Genomic DNA, 22878 nt, shown 5'->3' with positions numbered 1-22878 from the left:
ATAAAGCTGCTGTAAACATTCATGCCCATGTTCTTGTATAGGCATACATTTTCACATTAGTTGAGTAAATACCTAGAGCATAATTCCTAGATTACTAAGATATACAGGGTTATATGTACAAATATACAAGACTGCATCACCAGCAGAGTATAACCATAAGTATTATAAGAAGTGCATAATGCAGAAGGAAAAATATACTAGCTGAAATAGTATCTATACAAAGAAATAAAGAGTATTTGAAATGGTAAATATATCGATAAATATATAAAACTCCTTTATCTTATTTTGAAAATCTCTTTATGAAATAATTGTTTAAAATAAAAATAACAATGTGATGTGGGGTTTCAAGTTAAATTATGAGAACAGTGGCACAAAGATTGGAATAGGGAAAATGGAAGTATAAATTTTAGGCTTATATGGTGTATATTAAGGCATATAATATAACTTACAATAGACTTAGTAAGTTAAAGATGCATACTGTAAACCAAAAAGCAACCGATAAAAAACTAAATACAAGTACAGTTAAGTCAGTAAGAGATATGATAAAATCATTAAAAATAATCCAAAGTAATGCAAAAAAACAGGGAAAAAGAAGAAAATAACTGAAAAATAGATAAATAACCAAGATGGTAGTTGAAAACTCAATGACATCAATAATTCTTTGAAATGTAAATTGTCTAAGCATCTTATTAAATGTAAAGATAATAAAGATTGGATTTAAAAGTGGGACCTAACTGTGCTTTCAACATGAATCTTACTTTAAAAATATAGACACATACAGAATAAAAATTTTAAAAACCCTAGGTAAAGATACACCATGCTAACACTAATCAAAGAAAATTGTGATGACTATACTAGCATATTAGTATGTAGAAGAAATATTACCAGGGATGAGAATTATTATCTTTAATAAGAAGTCTAATAATCAAATGTATATGACAACCTAGAATGTTTGAAACGCAGAGTTTCAACATATACAAAGCAGACTTCTGGTTTCCAGTCTGGTGTAAGTTGTCACTCTGTCCTAACAACAAATAAAAAGCTGAACAAACTGAAAACTCAGCAACTCTTCTTATATCTATCCGAGAAATAAGGTTTTAGTGCAAACCACAACCCCCAAATTGAGAGACAGATAAATACAAAGAATCACAACTTACCAAAGCAAAAACTCATGCACAGAAACACCTACAGAAACCAGTACTGGGCCTCTTTTTATGATGTTTAGCTACCAAGAAAAAAAAAATCGTAAGGCATACAAAAAAGCAGAAAAGTCCACTTTGATGAGATGGAGCAAGGAACAGAACCAGACTCCATATGGCAAGGATGTTGGAATTACCAAGAATGGGAATTTAAAACAATTAGGATTAATATGCTAAGCGCTCTAATGGATAAAGTAGATGACATGCAAAAACAGAGGGGCCATGTAAGCAGAGTGGTAGAAACACTAAGAATAAAAGAAATACTAGAGATCAAAGACATCTATGACAGAAATAAAAAATGCTTTTGATGAGCTCATTAGTAGAATAGACATGGTTGAGAAAGAATCTCCATGCTTGAGGATTTTGAAATAGAAACTTAAAAAACTAAAAGGCAAAGAAGAAAAAAGTCTAAAAAAAAGCATAGTAAAATACATGAAGCAGAAACAAACTTTAAGTGCATACAGAACTTTGACTAAGATAGACCAAATGCTGAACTTAAAATGTCTTAATATTAAAAGGGTTCAAATTATACAAAGTATTATCTCTGACCAGAGTAAAATTGTAAAAAAGGCACATACAAAAAAATGAAGTTGGGCCCTTATGTACAACATATACAAAAATTAACATAATTATGAAAAAAAATTAACTCAAAATGGATCAAAGATATAAATATAGGAGGAAAAGTAGAAGACTTTTAGGAGAAAACATAGGGATAAGTCTTCATGACATTGGATTTGCAAAAGATTCTCAGATATGACACAAAAAGCATAAGCAACAAAAGAAAAAAAATAAATTAGACCTCATCAAAATTGAAAAAATTCATGCTTTAAAACCCACTATAAAAGTAAGACAACACACAAAATGGGGAAAAATACTTGGAAATCATATTTGATAAGACTTACATATAGAATATATAGAGAATACTTAAAACTCAATAATAAAAAGACAATCCTATTTAAAAATGGATACAGGATGTGAATAGACATTTTTTCCAAACAAGATATACAAATGGCAATATGCACATGAAAATATGCATGACATCATTAGTTATCAGGGAAATGCAAACTGAAGCATCAGTGAGCTATCACTTCACACACATTAAGATAATTAGAGTCAAAAAGTCAGGTAACAGGTCTTGTGGAGGATGTGAAGAAATCAAAATTTTCATTTACTGCTGGAGGGAAGGTGAAATTATCCTGAAACTTTGGCAAACTGGTAGTTCCTTAAATAATTAAACCTACTTGCTAAATGAACCAGCAATTCCACTCCTAAATATTTACCCAAGACAATTAAAAACATGTGTTAACACAGAAACTTACACACAAATATTTACAGCAGCATTATTACAATAGCCAAATGGTGGAAACAATCTCAATGCCCATTAACAGATGAATAAAGAAAATGTGATATATACTTAAAATGGAATATTATTAGCCATAAAAAAATAAATACTGATATATGCTACAACATGAATGAACCTTGAAAACATTGAGCTAAGTGAAAGAAGACAGTTGCAAAAGATCATGTATTATATGATTCGATTCATAGGAAAGTGAAGAATAGGGAAATCAATAGATAATCGGTCTCTTAGAGCTAGGAAGGGCGTGGGAGAAGAAGAATGACAACTAAAAATACAAGGTCTCTTCTTGAGATGATGAAAAGATTCTAAAATTGAGGATGGTGATGGTTTCACATATCTGTGAATATACTGAAAAGAATCAATTTATACACATTAAAAGGATGAATTGTATAGTAGGTGAATTGTACAGTATAGCCCAATAAAGCTGTTTAGAAAGAACAAAACCTTCCACAAGAAAAATCCAAACCTATATGGCTTCATTGATGAATTCTACCAAACTTTTAAGGAAAAAAAAATGGTACTAATTCTAGACAAATTCTTTCAAAAAACTGTTGAAGAGGGAAACTCCAACAACTTGTCCCTGAAGCCCACATTACCCTTTTGTGCAAGCCAGGCTATATGTTATTTGCTAAACGTTTATGTTCCCCCAAAATTCCTATGTTGAATCCCTAAACTCCAATGTGATAGTGTTTGGAGATGGAGCCTTTGATAAGTACTTAGGGTTAGACAGGATCATGAGAATGGGGCCTGTATGTTGGGATCAATGTCCTTTTAGAAAGAGACACCAGAGATACTGTTCTTTCTCTCCCTCCATACCTGCCCAAAAAAGAGGTCATGTGAGCACACAGCAAGATGACCATGTAAGCCAAAAGAAGCTCAGAATGAAACCTACCTTGTTGGCACTTTGATCTTAGACTTCTCAGCCTCCAGAAGTGTGAGAAATAGATTTCTGTTGTTTAAGCCACCTAGTCTATGATTAATGGCAGGCCAAACTAATACACATTTCAAGAGAAAAAGAAATTCTAGACCAATTTCCCTCATAACCATAGATGCAAAAATACTTGACAAAATTTTAACAAATCTAATTCAACAGTACATAAAAAGCATAGAACACATGACCAAATGGAGTTTGCCATGGGAATGCAAACTTAGATTGATGCTCAAAAAATAATACCTTTCACTATAATAGTAAAAACAGAAAAATAAAACTATGATCATTTCAATCATTACAATAAAAGCATTTGACAAAATTCAATATCCACTTGATATTTTTAAAAAATCTCTTAGGAATTAGGAATAGATGGGAAATCTTTGAGTCTGAAAAAGAGAATCTTCACAAAATCTACAAGTAATATTCGCTACTTGTAGTAAATGACTAAGTGCTTCCCCGTCTAAGAATAAGAATGAAGCAAGGATGCACATTTTCACCACCTCATTTTATTATTGGTGCTGGCCAGTCCAATATGGCAAGAAAAAGAAAGGAAGAAATAAAAACCTGTCTATATTTGAAAATGCTGTGATTGCATAGCTAGAAAATCATGAGGAACCTACAAAATAGAACTAATTAGTGAGCTTAGCAAAATTGCAGGTTAAAAGATCAATACATAAACATCTTATTTAACTATTACTATATAACAAATTATTTCAAAATTTGTAGTGTCAAAAATAGGCGTTTATTATCTAACCATTCAGCGGGTTAGCAATCTGGGTAGGGTTTAACTGGATGCCTCTTCCTCACAGTCTCTCACAGGAGGCAATGAAGCTGTTGGCCTAAGTTATGATCTCACCTGAAGGCTTTACTAGTGGACTAGAAGAGGATATTCCAAACTTTTTCACATGGTTGTTGGCTTGATTCAAATACTTGTGAGCTGGTGAACTGAGGGCTCCAGTTCCTTGCTGAATGTTGTTTGGAAGCTCATAGGCTCTTTTTTTTTTTTTTTTGTCATGGGAATTTCTTTACAGTGCAGCTCATAACATGGCAACTGGTTCCCCTTAGAGGGAGGGCTTCATGAGGGAATGAGAGAGAATGGATAAGAGAGAATGTACGGTCTTTCTGAAATGTAATCTTAGAAGAGATATCTCATCTTCACATTTTCTTCATTAAAAGTGAGTCACTATAACCAACTGACACACAAAGCCATTAATATCTGGAAGTGGGGTCCATTTTAGAGGCTGCCAATCACAAACACCAATTTTATTTTTTTATTTTTCTTTTTGGGTTTTTTATCTGTATTGTTTAGAAGCAGTTATAAATTGAAATAAAAAAACATTAATAATGGCATCAGGAATTATGAAATAGGAATAAATTTGACAAATGTTCAAAACCTATACACTCAAAACTATGAAATATTATGGAAAGAAACTAACAGAGACCTCAAGAAATGCAGAGGTAATTATGTTCATGGATGGAAGACTCAATGTTGTTAAAATGTGAATTCTTCACAAAATGATCCAGTAGATTCAAGACAATCCTATGCAGAGCCTCAGCAGATTTTATAGTGCTTGACAAACTAACTTTAAAAGTTATATGGAGGGGCACCCGGGTGGCTCAGTCGGTTAAGCATCTGCCTTTGGCTCAGGGCATGATCTCAGGGTCATCATGGCATCATTGGGCTCCCTGCTCAGAGAGGAGTCTGCTTCTCCTTCTGCCCCTACTCCTGCTCATGGGTGTGCGCGCTCTCTCTCTCTCTTTCTCAAATAAGATCTTTTAAAAAAAAAAAAAAAGTTACTTGGAAATGAAAAGAGGATCTAGAATAATCAGAATAGTTTCAAAAAAGATGAATCCTGAACTTAACTCATTTCAAGACTTAATATAAAGCTACAAAGATCCAAGGTAGTGTGGCATTGGATTAAATAATCCAATAATCCAAGAGAGTGTGTCTAGAAGAAGACCTGGACATACCTGGTTAATTTATTATCAGTAACACTGCTAAGCCAAATCAATGAGGAAGGCACAGTTTCTTCAAGCATTGTTGAAACTAATACACATGCAAAAAAAAATTAACCTTTACCTCATGCTGTATACAAATAATTCAAAATGTTTATAAACCAAAATATTAGAACTTTGACTACAAAAGTTCTAGAAGAAAATACAGGAGAAATGTTAGTGATATTGGGCCAAGATTTCTTAAATAGAATACAAAGAACATGAATTATAAAAGAAAAACAAAGATAAATTGGACTTCATCAAAATTAGAAACTTCTGCTTTTCAAAAGGAACTTGTTAAATAAAAAGAAAGTGCTAACTACAGAATGGGAGAAAATATTTGCAAAACATATCAGGAGAAGGACTTGTACCTAGAATATATAAAACACCCTTAAAACTCAATAATAAGATGAAAGTAATTGATAAAAACAAAACAGCTTTGCACAAAACACTTCACCAAAGAAGATGTACAAAAGACAAATAGGCACATGAAAAAAATGTTCCATGGTTTTAGCCACTAGAGAGAGAGAAATGAGATACCATTATAAACCCACTAGAAAGGCTGAAATTAAAGAGACTGGAAGAAGGAAATCCTGCCATTTGTTACAACAAGGATGGACCTCAAAGGCATTATGCTAAGTGAAATAAGTCAGAAATACAAATACTACATGATAGCACTTATATGTGGACTCTTAAAAAGCCGAACATAAAGAACAGACAGGAATGGTGGTTACCAGGGGCTGGGAGTTGGGGGAAACAAGGATATGTGAGTCAAAGGGTACAAACCTTCAGTTATAAGATAAATAAGTTCTGAGGATCTAATGGGCAGCATGACGATGATAATACTTTATTTGAAAGTCACTAAGAGAGTAGATCTTAAATGTTCTCACTACAAAAAGAAATGGTAATTATGTGGCATAATGGAGATGTTAGCTAATTCTATGGTGGTGATCGTTTTGCAATATATATGTATCAAATCAACAAGCTGAACACTTTAAACAGTGTTATATGTCAATTATATCACAATAAAGCTGAGAATAAATTAAAAGACTGAACCTACCAACTGTTGGCAGGTGTATGGAGGAACTAGATCTCTTTTATGCCACTGGTGGGAATGTAAACTGATGCAACTACTTTGGAATATATTTTAGCAGTTTATTCAAAAGGTAATCATACACCTACACTATAACACTCCTATCTATTGCTAGGTATTTATGAAAACATATAGCCATGCAAAGACTTGTGCACAATATTCAGAGCATCTTCAGTAGCCACAAACTGGAAGCAAAGTGTCAATAACTAAGAGAACAGAGAACAAATTTTGGACTATCCATACAAATAAGTAATATTCAACAATAAAGAAAAATATTGATCCATGTATCAACCTGGGTGAATCTCAAAAAGATCTAGGCAAAATAGAGTATAGAGCACTTTAAACATAATTAGTTTATTGTACATCCATTTTACCTGAATAAGCTCCTTTAAAAATGAGAGTACATACTGTATGATTCCATCTGAATAAAATCCTAGAAAATACAAACTGATCTATAGAGACAGAAAAGAGATCAATAATTTCCTGGAGATGGGAGAGAGTGAGATAAAAGGTTAGATGGGTAACAAAGGGATGCTTGGAAACTTAGGGAGATTATAGAGAATATCTTGATTTTGGTAATGGTTTCACAGTTATACACATAAAAGCTCAAAAAAATAAACATCTTAAATATGTCTCTATTATTATATATCAATTATCCTTATGTATTCTGTTAAAACAAACCATTCAGAACATTACATTCAAAGTACAAGTAACTTTCTTCAGAGTCCTCTATGTAAGTCTTTTTCACCATCTCCTGACTACCGAGCACCTTCAATATAGAATTTCAATAAATGATTTGTAATGGAAAATAAAAACGTGAGGCATTACTCCAGTTTAAGTATTGTCTCAGTTTCGGTTGCCATAACAGAATACCATAGACTGGGTGGCTTATAAATAGCAGAAATATATTTCTAATGATTCTGATGGCTTGAAGGTCAAGGTCAGTGTGCCAGCACGGTGGAGTTCTGGTGCCAGCCCTCTTCCAGGATACAGATGGCTGTTTTCCTCTTGTCCTCCCCTGACAGGGCTATAGAGCTCTCTGAGTCCCCTCCATAAGAGCATGAAACCCATTTCTGAGGGCCCCACCCTCATGACCTAATCACCTCCCAAAGGCCCCCACCTCCTAATACCATCACATAGTGGGGGGTGTGAGTGGGGTTTGGAATTTCAACATAGGAATTTGAATGGGGATGGACACAAATATTCTGTCCACATCAGGCATCTCAGGTCTTCACAAATTATTCATTTATTGATTAAATCAACAACATTTCTGAGTATCAATTTAACTAATGTTAAGAGACTTTATTTTATTTTTTGAGACTCTAAAATATTTTAAAATGCCTATGAATTAATGGTGATATTGAGAAAATCCTACAGATTGAAGGATACATGATGTATTTAAATAGTTTATGTTATTTTATCTTGAAAGAACTGCCTTTTGGCGTTCCTACTTACAAGAATACAATATTACTCAATGAAGACCACATAGACCACCCAAGTGTAATTTTATCCTACCCTCACTCTGCCTTCTAATCTTGATTTTTTCCCTCCCTTTCCCCTCCTTTTCTTTCCTTCTTCTCTTCCATCCATTTTTTTCTCCTTTCCTTCCTCTGTCCTATTCTGTTTCTTTCTTTCAAATCTCCTTTCTCCTTTAATATAATATATAAATTGCCAATTATGTGTTTTATTACCTGTTCTCCTCCAATACAATGTCAGCTCTATGAGAGCAAGCATTGTATATATTGTTTGCTTGGCTACCTGTTTTTAGGCTACTACTTTCTTGGCTTCCACTAGCTGACTGCAGCTATTGATCTTAATGTGTAAGCAACAGAAACTACTTTAAACCAAAAAAGGGGGAGTTAGTTAAGAAAAACTTGGAGTCTCCCAGTACTGACGTTTGACCAGATGTGAAAAGTAGGGGTTGGCACAGTGAACTCTAGAGGCTAGCCCATCAGAATTACTGTCAGGTCACACCTTAGCACCACTATGATCATATGCCCCTCCCCACCAACTTCTAAATCTGATCATTTGTACTTTGAAAATTGTTGTCACTCACTTACGATTCAAAATGCTGGTGGTGAGTATCTGACCAGCTATGTTTGCATTTGATGCCTACCTCTCTTTTAATATAGCCATAGGCGGAGAGAGCAAGAGGCAAAAGGGCCTGAAACAGGAAGTTTATCTTTCACGGAGACTATAAGCAGCCATGTCCCCTAAAAGTTAAGCTTACCATATCATTTATTATTCAAACAAGTCTACATTTAAGAGTAGAAAGGACACTATTACCATTTATGCAGGGTTAGCTGGTACAAACAAGGGTGGTCTCTGTATTACAGGGATGTGTAGTCAACCAGTCAAAAGGAATGTTAGGGCACTAATACGAAAAAGGTGTGGTTGGATGTTGGGGCAAAAAAAGATCACAGTTTTGCTGTTGCTGGTTTTTGTTGTCGTTGTTTCCAATAATTCCCCTTTCTCTGAATTGGAAAAAGCCTCTCGATGGTCTGCCTCCAAGATTCTTCCCCTGGGAGCAAGTAGGAATTCTTCACTCTGTTTCCACCTCTTTTCCATCCTTCTCCTGTCTCTTGAAGATACCAGTGTCCATCACCCATCACAATTCACTCACCTAAAACAGACAGAATGAGAAGCCCTACGAGATCACACTGGACTTTTCCCCAGATTGGTCAAGTCTTTGGTAGTTTTCTACTTGGAGGCAGGAAACTTGGTTGGGCAATGCTTTGAGTTTCTTGCCGGCTCTCATCCATTCATTCCTCTATGTAGTGAATTCTACTACTTCTCAGCTCACTGGACTCTCCAATCTTTTTTTGTAGCATGGCTTTGGGTCTTTTAAACAAAAGTGTTTCTTTACTTACCAAAGATAAAGGACCTTAGCCTCACTTTTTGGAGTAGCTCATTGATCATAAGTACCTGTTTTTCTAGTGATTCATTAAAAGTGAAAGTGATTTATTGTAACGGGATTATGTGGTTCCCAACTCTGAGAGGATATTGAATCCAGAGCGTGACACCAATCATAAGAATAAAATGTTTACTTTCCTCTTCTTGACCAGTGGCAAATAGACAAACATGTAAGAGCCAGAATGGATAATCTGTCCCCAGCTGGTAATTAGTCACTTCACTGTAACTTAAAAAGAAGAAAAAGAAAAGAAAGAAAAAAAGGAAAGTCCTGTTAGGATTTCTCAGCTTTAATAAATCAAGAGTTCATATGATAGCTATTTAAGCTAATGGGTAGCTTGCCTTTTAATGAGGCTTTATCATTAATTAATCTCCTCATTTAAGGTTTGTGGACTCCTAGTTTATAATTGCAGCCTTCAGTTTTACAGGTAAAGCCCATATTTACCCCCGTGTGCTCCCTGCCAAAAGCCTGCAATAGACATCAGCTGGTAAATATTCATTTATACTGACAGCAAAAACATTTTTCACGATGCTCCAAACCTGCAGTCTCCCAGCTGTCAGCTTGGTGCTGAACTGTTAGAACGCCAAGGGCTGCTGGCTGGGGATGGGAATATTTGAGTTGAATAAAATAGTATAGCAGTATGAAAATAGAAATGTATTTTTTTATATTTTTATGTTTCTCTCTTTGTCTCTTTTGGGGGGCGGTGGGTGGTAATCTCTCTTCGGGAAGCTTTGTCTTAAGTTTTTGTATCATTTTTACCATTTGTTAAGCAGTATCTCTCAAGCCTCTGCCAAGTGCTTATACATGGATTATCTCTTTAAATTCTCACCAAAACCCTATGAGGAACATATTCTTCCTATATTCATTTTAGAATAAGGACACAGAGGCTTAAAGAAGTTGAATAACTTGTTCAAGATTATCTTTTTAACAGAGGAGCTGATATTTGAAGCAGGAAAGTCTGGCTCTAGAGCTCTTACTTGAAAATATGACAGAAACTCAGCTTATTTGGTGGGTAGCTAAGAAGAACTTGCCTTGCACATTCAAAAAATTACAAGTCCTGTTCTTTAAAGACATAGTTCAAACTGCTGTGTTGAATTTATGTTTGTGTATGTGCGTCTTGAGGTTTCTGTGTGTGTACAAATATTTCGTTTTCTCCTACCATAATGGCTTCTCATGAAAGGTGATAGCTCAAATTCCTCTGGCTGATGGCCTCCATCTGTGTAAACGGACCTTAGTTTCATTCAGATTCTTGCTCAACTATTTTCAAAGTCCTTGATGAATGTTTCATAAGTGTTCACCAGCATAGCCAGGTGCTCTGGTGACTTCATTTTTTTCTCTTTGATGCCTTGCACTCCCTTCTTGGGAAATGCTAAGACCTCAGTTCCTTTCTGGTTCCTCCTGCAGTTTCCCTGCACAGTTCCTTTAAATGTTTCTATTGTTTCCAGAAGCCTACAGGGACTTGAAAGCCTAACAGACCCCAGCACAGCATGTTTTAAAGATGATCCCACAAATATTAACTTCAAGATGACTGAAATTCGATTATACCAAAATTCTTTCTGAAAGCATAACAAATAATTTATAGATTTCACAAAGTATAATTTAATGCCTGTAATTTTTCTCAAGGGCTTATCAAATAAAGAATTGGTGGTTTGTCCCTGACATAAATGCTCCCTGCAGTTGAATTTTTAAGATTATACTGTATCCAATAAGATAAATTATTTTAATGATGGTCGGCTAGTCAGTTATTCCACCCATGTATTGTCTTATCTTATAGACCAGATTTGCAATTATTGCCTGTTTTACCTAGATTTTTTTTTCCATGTGTACCTAGTAAGGGTTTTAGTATGTTTCTGGGCTGTATCTGTTGATAGGGCTTTGATATATGTTGTTTGTTGATGGAAAGGCTTATCTTGAAGAAAAAAAAGCAGGGAGAGAGGGGCTCAATATATGAGCCAACCAAGCTGAGATAATTCACACACACACACACACACACACACACACACACACACACACATAATGCAAGGTATTAGAACTGTTATCCATTTTTTTAGATGCAAGAATGGAGGTTTTTGTCTCTATTGATAGATGGATAGATAGATGATAGATAGATAGATGGAAAAATTTATCTGACAGTCCTTTAATATAAAGTCTAGTAGATGAGAATTTTACTAAAAGACCACATTTATTTGATATACCACATTGCTTTCCCTATTTTATGAAAGATGTCTCCCTGCCATTCTCCTGGTCACTCACGTTTAAAACTTCAGAATCAATTTTGATTTGCCTTTACTTTTTTACCTACCTCTTTCAAAAAAATGCCTCCTTTTTACTCCATACCAGCCTAACTGAAAACCTCTCCTTTATACATTAATCTGTGTAGTAGCCCCTTAATCTGTTAAATACTCTTTCCTATTCACTTTATCAGATTTATCTTTCTAAATCACCAGTTGTATCAAATCACTCATTCAGTCAAGAATTGTGTCTACTGGGACACCTGAGTGGGCTCAGTTGTTTAAGCATCTGCTTTCTGCTTAGGTCATGATCTCAGGGTCCTGGGATCAAGCACCCACCCCCCCGCCCCCTCCCCCAGAACAGACATGCTTCTCCCTCTCCCTCTGCCTCCTCCCCACTGTTCATGCTCTGTCTCTCCCTCTCTCTGAAATAAATAAATAAAATCTTCAAAAAAAAAATAATTGCCTCTACTTCCGTGTTGTGTATAAGTGAATGTTGAGTGGCAGGCCTGATATTTAAGAACTTGCTCAATTCCTCTTCCTCTTTCCTTCAAATTTTTTCTCAGTACTTATATGAAGCCTCTGTTCTGTACATGGAGCTTTCTCTCCTAAAATATCATGCTTATTGATGAGGCCAGATACCTTTGTTTTTGTTAAATCAACCTGTGCTTCCTTTATCATCACATTTCTGTTATGACATTTTGTCTACTGTGGTAGGCTGAATAATGGCCTTCGTCAAATTTGCCTGTGTCGTAATTCCTGGAATCTGTGTGTATGTTTTCTTACATGGCAAACAGGACTTTGTAGATGTGATTATGTTAAGGATTTTGAGATGAGGAGATTATTCTGGATTATTTAGGTAGATTCAATCTAATGACATGAGTCCATAAAAGAGGAGGACCTTTCCCAGCAGAGTTCAAAGTCAGAGGGAGGTATGACTACAGAAGAATGGTTAGAAAGATTCAACCTTGTTGGCTGCGAAGATGGAGGAAGGGGACTGTTAGCTAAGAAATGGAGGTAACGTCTAAAAGCATAAAAGGCACGGGAATGGATTTTCCCATAGAGCCTCCTGAAGGAACGCAGCCCCGCTGACATTTTGATTTTAGGCCAGTGAGACCCATTTTGAACTTCTGTTCTCTAGGACTGTAACATAATAAATCTGTGTTGTTTTAAGATACTAAGTTTGTGGCAATTTGTTACACAAGCAACAGAAACTAATATATCTATTTACTTAGTATCTTCCTCGATGGACTTGGAGCTCCCTGAGGTCAGGACTGAGAAGCAGAGTTCTAACATTCATTTTCTTGTTTGTTTTTGGTAATAGAATCCTAGTCTTTTTTGCAGTAATAGAGTAGGCCCGGCTTCCTTTGCAGTGGCCGTGTAACTACGTTATAGAAGGAAGTGCTATGGGAACCTTTCCAAGAAGATTGACTCTGCTAGGAAAAGTGACTTCTGTCTATCTCCTGCTTCTTTCTGCTGCTGGTCTCAAATACAGAGAGGATTACTGGAGCTCCCCCAGCCATTTAGAATATGGAACATAGAAGCCACCTCTGAGGATGGCAGTCCCAAGAAATAGGTATATGGGTTCCTGACACAGCTGTGAAGCCACCATTTCTACCCTGGACAGTCAACCCTTGGACCTCTTTCACTTAGAAGAGATTAAAAAAAAAAAAAAAAATCTTATTTAAGCTTCTGTGGATTTGCCCTTTTCTCATTCATATAAAGCCAAGTCTAATAAATACTAGCACAGACTTAGTGTTGAATCTCCATTGGCTCCTGGCACAGAATATTTGCTCAATGCTTGTTGAATGGATGTCCAAAATCATCTCTGCCCAAAGCCACTCATCTTTCAGGGACCATACTTCTATGAAAATATTATCATTTTTGTGCTAATGAGGTTCACTCTAACCTTTTTCAGCAGGTTGAATAGTGTCCCTGCAAATTCATGTCTACCCAGAATCTCAGATTATCTTATTTGCAAATAGGATCTTTGGAGGTATAAGTAGTTAAGATGAGGTCATACAGGATTAGGGCGGACGCTACGTCCAGTGATTGGTGTTCTTAGAGGAAGAGGTGAGGACACGAAAGAGACACAGGGAGAGGGCCATATGCTAATAAACACAGAGATAGAGAACAGTGCTGACAGCTGCCAGTGAAGGATGCCCAGGAATGCAGGAGCCACCAGAAGCTGGGAAGAGGCAAGGGAGCAGTGTTTCCTGGGGCCTTCAGAGGCATCACGGCCCTGCTGACTCCTTGACTTCAGACATACACCCTCCAGGCCTCTGATGGAATAAAAATCTATTGTTTTAGGCTGCCCGGTTTATGGCAAGTTGTTTTGGCTGCCCCGGGAAACTAACACACCTGCCTTTGCAATAATACACGTGTAATTCTTAGAATAGTTGCTGGTGTCAAAAATGCTCAGATGTTAGGCTTTGTTTATGGATCACTATCATTTTTGTTTTTATTATTACCTTCTATGCTATTTTCGGAGGCTGAATCTCATACTTTTGGTTGAAATCGTTTTCAGGTATAAATATTTTGTGTCTTCAATTAGACCCTAAGGTCCTTGAGGGCAGAGACAGCTGTTTACACTTTTTTTTATCCCCATTTCCTTTGCTTGACATGTAACACGGTACCAGGCGTGAGGAGGGCAGTAGCCTTTAGAAAAGGAAAATTCCCCATGGATCATGTTCTCAGAATAACTGGAATCTGCAAAATAGTTACAGCCTCAGGGAATTTGGCAGACAGTTGCCAGGGTCAAAGATCCCTTCTGACTGTCAGAAAATTAGATAAGAACAAGGCTTGAGTTTCTCTAGACACCAGCCAAGTGGGGAGGATCAGACCCTGGCACAGCTCAGTCACCCAGTGATTTTTTTACCAGCTTTTCTTTTGGGAGGGTGGGGGGGAGGCAAACTATTAAAAAGTAATTTGTTTCTCTTTTTAAATAAGTGCTTTGTTTTTTTAGAAATCTGCTATAGTCAAAGTACAAAGAAGCCCATTAGGATATCCACATACAAGTATTATAAGCAAGAACACAGCCTGGGGTAGCAAATCATTTTTTGTAAAGCAGCATATTTTCTATTTCCAAACTCCCTTGTCACATTCCTTAGCTACATTACTGGGATGCAAACTTTTCAAACTTTCTTACCTTCCCTTATTGTGGATTGTGAGTCTATAACTTGCTTTCAGGCACTGCTCCTTCTAGAAGTGAAAACAAAAAAAGAATGTTTTTGTGATGTTGGTGAACATAGGGCAGTTGTTGGAAGATCCACGTCCCAGATAAGGAATCCCAGGGCTTTCCCAGAAAGAGACATGGAAAAGAGCAAGAAGGGATTTGAATTCTCAACATTTTAGATCCTGGGAGCTGGATGGTAGGTCAGGACTAACCTAGCAGAAGATTCTCATTACTCCTCAAGGCCAAAAACTTAAAAATAGCTCAAATTTGTCCTCTGCTAAGTAAATATGCTCCAAGTAACTTTCTCATTGCTTTATATATATTAATTCATTTAGTCTTGTGATGACTGATGAGGAGGGCCTATTTATTACTCTGATTTTACAGATTAGGTAACTGAGGCACAAAAGTGACCTGTATAATTCCTCTAGGATCTGCTTCACCCTCCGCACTTTCTTTTTTTTTTTTTTCACCCTCCGCACTTTCAATCCAGGCTGTTAATCCCCAACAAGGTGTGTTCAGCTACTTTCCTGGCCTCAGTTTCCTCATCTGTAAAATGCATCTCAAGCTATAAAAGGTTATTTCAGAGAACAGAAGTAATGTCATTTTCTTCCCTGCACCCTCTTAAGTGTTTGTGTGTGATTTAATAGGGGAAATTAATATGCAGATTAGCTAACACACAAATAAACACATTAAGTTCTAGAGCAGAGACAACAGCCCTGCCTCCAACATTTCCAGTGTCTAGGCAAAAGTACAAACGCAGGCCCACATACCATATGTCTATACCCTACATGCTTAAAATGTATAAATCAAGCTAATTAAAATATATTCAAGCCTCTTAACCTGACTGGCAGATTTCCATAAAAACCTGGACAACCAGATTCAAAGTTAGAGTTCTCCCACTTCTGAGAGTCTCATGCCAGAGCAAGGATACTCAAGGAGAGCCAGGACCTCTGCCCTGACTCCTTAGTCCTTGGTCCCTGGCCCACAGCCTGCTCTACTTCTCTTTCCACTCCTGTGTCTGTCCTGGAGTGTGAGGGGCCTTGGACACTCATGATAGACACATTATCTTACAAAACTATTTCTACTGACATCCCTTCCTAATAGAATTGTCAGATTTAGCAAATAAAAATAGATAATGCCCAGTTAAATACAAATTTCACATACGCAATGGATGTATTTTTAGTATAAATATGTTCCATGCAACATTTTGTTGTTTACCTGAAATTTAAATTTAACTGGGTGTTCTGCATTTAATCTGTATTTAACCCTATGTGTAAGCATTCCCCAATCAGCCAAACTTCAGGCCCACTGTACACACACTGTGGTGGCTAGTTCTAATCCTCCACTGGAATGGAGGAGATCAAAGGTACGCACAAATCCTGGAATGGCCTTGGAGCTGCTTGGTCATGTAGTTCTGTAGTCTAGGGTACCCAGACTATGATTTAGTAGATGGAGGGCATGTGCCCCTTGGAGAGAGACACAGGAAAGGACCAGAAATAGGTTCTATAAAGTGCAAGGCACACTTATTTTCCAGGTCTGTAAATAGCATTAACAATGCACAGAGTGACTATTGAACACTGACTGGTAGGATCTGAAAAGAAATCATGGGAGAAGTGGCATTTAATTTGAGTCTTGATGGGGACAGTTTAGGTGAGTTAAGGAAAGGCCATTTATGTTTGATTATCCTTCATTTATGTTTGATTATCCTTCATTTTTTAAAACATCAAGGCCTTTACATGTTCTTAATTCCTATGCTTTAGTGTACATGAACATTAGGTATAATTCACCTTCCTAAAGATGATGAAGTTAACTTGGATATAATAAAGGGAGCCTTTAAGTATTTGTTGATTTGCAGCATAGGGCACAGAGATGGAACAGAATGTAGGGTGCTAGAAATTGCCGCTCTTTCATTAAGCTGGGGCAATGAATACAGAACTCAGGCCTACCAAGTAGCCAAAATTTTAGAAGACAAGATTGTGGAAAAAAGAAAACAAGTGAGAAGTGAACTTAAAGTTCCATATTCAATTTCTTCTCAAGGCAGTTGCACACTCCAAGGTTACACATGCTTAGGATGAGATACAGAGAATTTAAACAGACAGTAACTGCTAAGAGGGTAAACATGTTAGCAGAGAATTAGCAGTCTCATGGTGTTGGGGAGGCAAAAACTAGAATAGAGAGCCTGCCAAAGGAGAAGCCCTGGTACACACCCCAGGCACGCAATTAAAATCGCAGAAGGGCTATGTCCTAGGAGAAAAAGGCAAAACAGAAATAGAGCAGCTTTTACAGAATCAAAGTGATCTGCTCATATTCTATCTGTTGTTCAAAAGAAAATTAAACCTTCCCTAGAGGCAGATAACACCCTCCAGTGTCAACTATAATTTTTTGTACATACTATATAGCATTCAATAAAGAATTATTAGCCATGCCAGATAGCAGGACCAGATGATGCAGGAAACAAACAACAAGCACAGATAATAGAAAGATCCCACAGATAACTTAGATGTTTTGGATTATAGGATAAATATGTGGAAGCTAGAGAAAATTATTTGCAATGTATCAATCCAAAAAAGACTCCTATCCAGATTATACAAATAATTTCTAAAAATCATTCAGGAAAAAAATCACCCACTGAATAATTTGAGCAAAAATCTCAGATGTCACAAAAGAGGATATCTAAATGACCAATAAGCACATAAAGTGATGTTCAACATTATGATCACAAATATTCAAATTAAGCAACAGTGAGAAACACGCACACCAGAATAAATAAATTAAAAATTGACTGACATCACCTACCAAAAAAATGTGTTACTCTGATGTGGGAATAATAATATAATAATTATTATTATTACAGTAGTAAGAACAATTAACATCAAATCTACCCTCTTAACAAATGTTTAAATCTATAATACAGTATTGTTCACTGTAGGCGTGATGTTGATCTCTAGAATTTACTCATCTTGCAAAATTGAAACACTATATCCATTGAAAAGCAACTCTCCATTTCCTGCCCCGCCCCCCACCAGCCACAGGAGGGAAAAGACAGGTAGTGGGCATGACATAGACTACTATGGCACAGATAATATTCTATACCCTTGTCTGGGAGCTAAGAATGTGGGTATGCTCACTTGTGGAAGTTCATCAAGCTACACAAGTTAGGATTTGTTCACTGTTTATACGCACATGCTAGACTTCTATTTTTTTAAAAATATTTACCAAAAAGGGAAAAGCATGTATTTGGTCCTCACTGGGGCCTTGCTAATGCTGGAGCTCATTTAATAGTATGTTATTCAGTACTCATCAATTGAGCTCAATTTACAAAGTAACTGGACTTGAAGTACCATTCCTTAGTGCCTGTTTAGTTTATATCATCAAATTTTTATTCAACAGCTACTCTCTTGGCAAAAATAGTGCTAAGGTTTAGAGTATTAAAAAAAGTAACACATCCGAACTATCCAGATAGCATGAAAACTAGTTCTAGGAGGCATACGTGAACAGGTAGTTTTAAATTAATAAATATGCAGAAATAGGAACAAGGTGCCATGGAATGTAGGAGAGGAAACTGGAAACTTGGTCTGCTCTGTGAAGTATGTGTGAACGTGTATATGTGTGTGATTTTCAAAAAAGAATTTCTAGAGCAGAGAATTCCTGGTCTTAATCTTCAAAATAAAGAACAGTTTCAGCAGGTAAAGAAGAGGAGTGAGGGAGGAAGAGGCATGAGTGAAGATGTTGGACTGTTAAATTGTGGCATAAGAGCTGGATCTACAAGCAGTTCATTTAATATTAAAGCATTCATCTTAAGGCAGCAGGTGGGGCGCCTGGGTGGCTCAGTTGGTTAAGCGACTGCCTTCGGCTCAGGTCATGATCCTGGAGTCCCTGGATTGAGTCCCGCATCGGGCTCCCTGCTCGGCAGGGAGTCTGCTTCTCCCTCTGACCCTCCCCCCTCTCATGTGCTCTCTCTCATTCTCTCTCTCTCAAATAAATAAATAAAAATCTTTAAAAAAAAAAAAAAGGCAGCAGGTGTTATGAAAAATGGGTGGGAAGATAGAGCCCTGGCATAGTGAAGCTTAGAGCCACTCTGTGTAGCGGTTGTTGATCGCATGAAGGTGTAATATTTAAGGGAACACATTCACACGGTGGACATAAATTAACCTGAAGCAGGGTAGGTTATCCATATATAAGCTCCGAAAAGTATGCAAGAAGACACACACTGGCACAAATGTGTGCATGCTACTGTGACCTTTTATAACCTCCTTCTGGACATCCACCAAGGTTTCTTTTATCCACTGTCACTCTGGGACATCTGGTTTCCCCGCTTCAGACCTGATGTGGTCACCTCTGCAAGACAAAATATAGGGGCAGGCATGGAATGTTAGGGCTGCTGAGGTATATGCATCCTGGCATCCAGAGTGTGGGGAAACAGGTAAGTGTTGTGGAAACATTTCATATTCATGGAAAGCTCCCCAGCTGAGAGAGAGGTTGACACAGCAGTAGCTCCCACTGATTTCTAAGACTCAAAAGAACAGGATTGATCAGGCTGTGCATCAGAAACAACCCTATTTTTTTTTTAATTTGAGGAAGGTCAATCTTTTCAACTTAAACAAAAGCACCCCATGAGCAGTGGCAGCTTTTCTTGTTGGCATGCCAAGAAGTTTGAAATTTTGGCCTATATGTGTTGTGAGAAATTTGGAAAGCTTTTCACTTCAAGTATATTGTTGTGTCAATAATTAGGAGAACATATAGTTATGTAGGAAGAAAGCTGGAAGCAGGGATACAGATGAGGAAATTGTATATAATAGTCCAAGTGAGAAATAAAGAGATTTTGACATATGGCAACTATAGTAAAAATGAAGAGAAAGGGATGGATTTGAGAAATACTTACGAGAAAAGTTTGGTGGAATTAATTGACTATAGATGGTTATGTGAAGAGTGGAATATAGAATGATTTGGGGCCCTTTTCAAACTACAATAATTAGATAGGAGAGGATGGAGAAAGAGCAGGTCTGTGAAGAGGAGTTTGGCTTTAAATCCATGGGGTTCAGGTACTTACGAAGTATACAAGTAAACGTGTATATTTCACGATTAGACCAAGAGCTAATGACCAGAAATATAGGGAGATAACCTGGTGATGTCATGGAATCCAGAGCAGATGCAAACAGAAACTTGTGTTTAGTAGTGTCAAATATTGAAGACTGTCAAGTAAAATTAAACTGAGAGTGAGCAGGGGCTCCTGGGTGGCTCAGTTGGTTAAGTGTCTGCCTTCCGCTCTGGTTGTGATCCCAGGATCCTGGGATCGAGCCCCGCATCAGGCTCTCTGCCCTGTGGGGAACCTGCTTCTCCCTCTCCCTCTGCAGCTACCCCTGCTTGTGCTTGCTCTCTCTCTCTCTCAAATAATTTTTTTTTTTAAAAATCTTTAAAAAAAAACCTGAGAGTGAGCCGTTCACTTTGACAATTTTTAAGTCCTTGGGTACTCCTTGGGACACTTTTTCAACAGAATGGAAGTGACAGAAACCAAATTGCATTGGGTGGAAAATTGAAAGAAAAAAAAAAGTAAGAGAAGACTATCTTCTGAAGTTATTTTGCTGATGGTAGGAGATGACTAAAGTCCACTGGATTGGGTTATACAGTTTTATTCTGTTTATTTTGTTTTGTGTTTAGATTGGAAGTGACAGAGGAGACAAATATGAAGGGAAATAGTTGATTTAGAAAGGGAATAACTGATGAAACATTGTCTAGGGGTTTTGGAGAGGGTGGGAGGATAATCACGATGATGATGTTAATGGTGATGGTCATGATAATTATTATAATGGCACCATCTCTCACTTACAGAATTCTAACAATGGGCAGCTTCGCAAGAAAGATCCTATGATATCAACTTGCAGAGGAGAAAATGAGACTTAGGGAAGTTAAGTAACTTATCCAAAGTCACATAGCCATGAAGTGTCAAAGTTTGGATTTAAATCCAGATTTCCCGGATGTTAAAACCCATTCCTTAATCACTAGTATACATTGTCTGCCATAAATCAAGCATATAGATAGATGGGGCAGATGGAAATTCACTTCATCCCTGAAAAGGAACAAACTTATTCCAGCTTCTTTCCCCTATTTTGGTAATAGGTATATGTTCAGAAGGATCAAATTAAATTCTCTGGGATACTATAAATTTTGGCATTTGAGATGCCTTAGTTTCCTTGTTTAATATTTGTTTCTTTGCTTTAATTGGCAAGATGATGCACATATCATTTTTAATTGGCAGGGCCATTTACTTTATCTTCCAAACCAGGACAATTTTAAAAGCACAAGAGAGCATTGTTAATACAAATTAAATCAAACAGGCATCAACCAAGACTGTCCCAAGCCATGTTGTTTTAGTTGTAATACCAACAGCTTTTACATAGACCCAGTGTGGTGAGGATTGTGTTGGTATGACTGGTGTTGCTTAATTCAGAGTCATGAAGCATATTCTATCTAGGGGAAACCATTGTTTTCATAAAATCTGCTCCAATAGCATCCATATTTTATGTAGCTAATGCTTTTTAGCCCCAAAAGATGTCCTGAGAATCATGTTGTGTTGAGAATTAAAGGGAACCTCAGATGGAAATCATCTAGTCCAGTCTCTCTTCATTTGATCAATTTAATGTTGTTCTGAAGACTCCACTTACCTACTATATGAAGTTACTTAAAACCCTTTGAAATAGCTTTAAGGAAGCTGACACATTGTATGTTCTCTAAGATACATTTTGATTATACACTATGATTAGAACACTTTTGTAAAAAATCTACCTACTTAAGTATAAGGGTATTTTTTCATAGATTGAATCCAAATGTTGACATAGATTTTTTTCCCTCTATTTTGAATCAGAATGAATCAGGAACAGAGTAGCTTTGTAAAACTGGACTTTGCTGCCCACGGTGTGTCTTTATTGTTGTCATCACTGACCACTTATCTGGATCCTGCTATTCTTTAAATATAAGCAACTGCTTTGCTCTCTTCCTCCTGATAACTGTGTGTGTTATTATTACTGGTAACTTAACACAGATCATCCATTCAACATCTTGGCTACTCTGCTCTTGGCCCTTCTCCTCTGCCTACTCTTCCTCCAATTTATAGTACCACAGTATAGTACCCAGCTGCTCAGGCCAAAAATCTGGAAGTCATCTTTTGTTTTCCCTAACACTTTCACATCATCCCACAAACAACCCAGTAGCAGTTCAGTGCTACTTATCAAAAATATTTTGAATCCTGTCATTTATAACACTGCCTCTATCACCTCTTGTCTGGTTATGCAATTTTGCCAATTTCCTTCCTCCATTCTTGTCCCCATAAAGCTCACTTTCTACTCTGTAGCATGAATGGATTTTGAAAAATAGAATCTCTATTTCATCAAACACCATGCAATTATTTTCAAGGTCCCCATAACCTGGTTCCTACCTGTCTTCCCATGCCATTGTGTTACTATGTTCTTTGTTATTTCTCATTCGGAGAGACCTTGTGCCTTCTCCAGGGCCATTGCACTTGTTCTGTTAGCCTGGCATAAATTTCACTAATATATTTTAATACCTAGCCCCTTCTCATGATTCAGGTGTCTTCAAATGCCATCTCATTAGGAGAACCTTTCCTGACTGCATCGTACAAAAAGAAAGAAAAGAAATAAAGAAAGAGAGAGAGAGAGGAGGAGGAGAGGAGGAGAGGAGAGGAAAGGAAAGGAAACTCTTGGTGACTCTCTACCAACCCTGCTTTCTTCTCTTAATGGTACTTTAAAATGTGTATACTTAATTAAAGTATGTCTGGTCCACATCAGTGCAAATATCATGAGAGCAAAGGCATCATATATCTTATACATTGCCTGGGATAGTGGCTGGATTAGAGGAAAAGTTGGTAATACTTGTTGAATAAATGAACAAGGTAATTGCAAAGACAAAATGAGATCTTGTATGTGAAGGCCCTAGAAAAAGCCCACCGTACAATGATTCTTCCTGCTA

The sequence above is a fragment of the Halichoerus grypus genome, chromosome 10, assembly GCF_964656455.1.
Source record: "Halichoerus grypus chromosome 10, mHalGry1.hap1.1, whole genome shotgun sequence".
In the NCBI taxonomy this organism is placed as follows: domain Eukaryota; kingdom Metazoa; phylum Chordata; class Mammalia; order Carnivora; family Phocidae; genus Halichoerus; species Halichoerus grypus.
Note: the sequence above shows the minus strand (reverse complement) of the source record.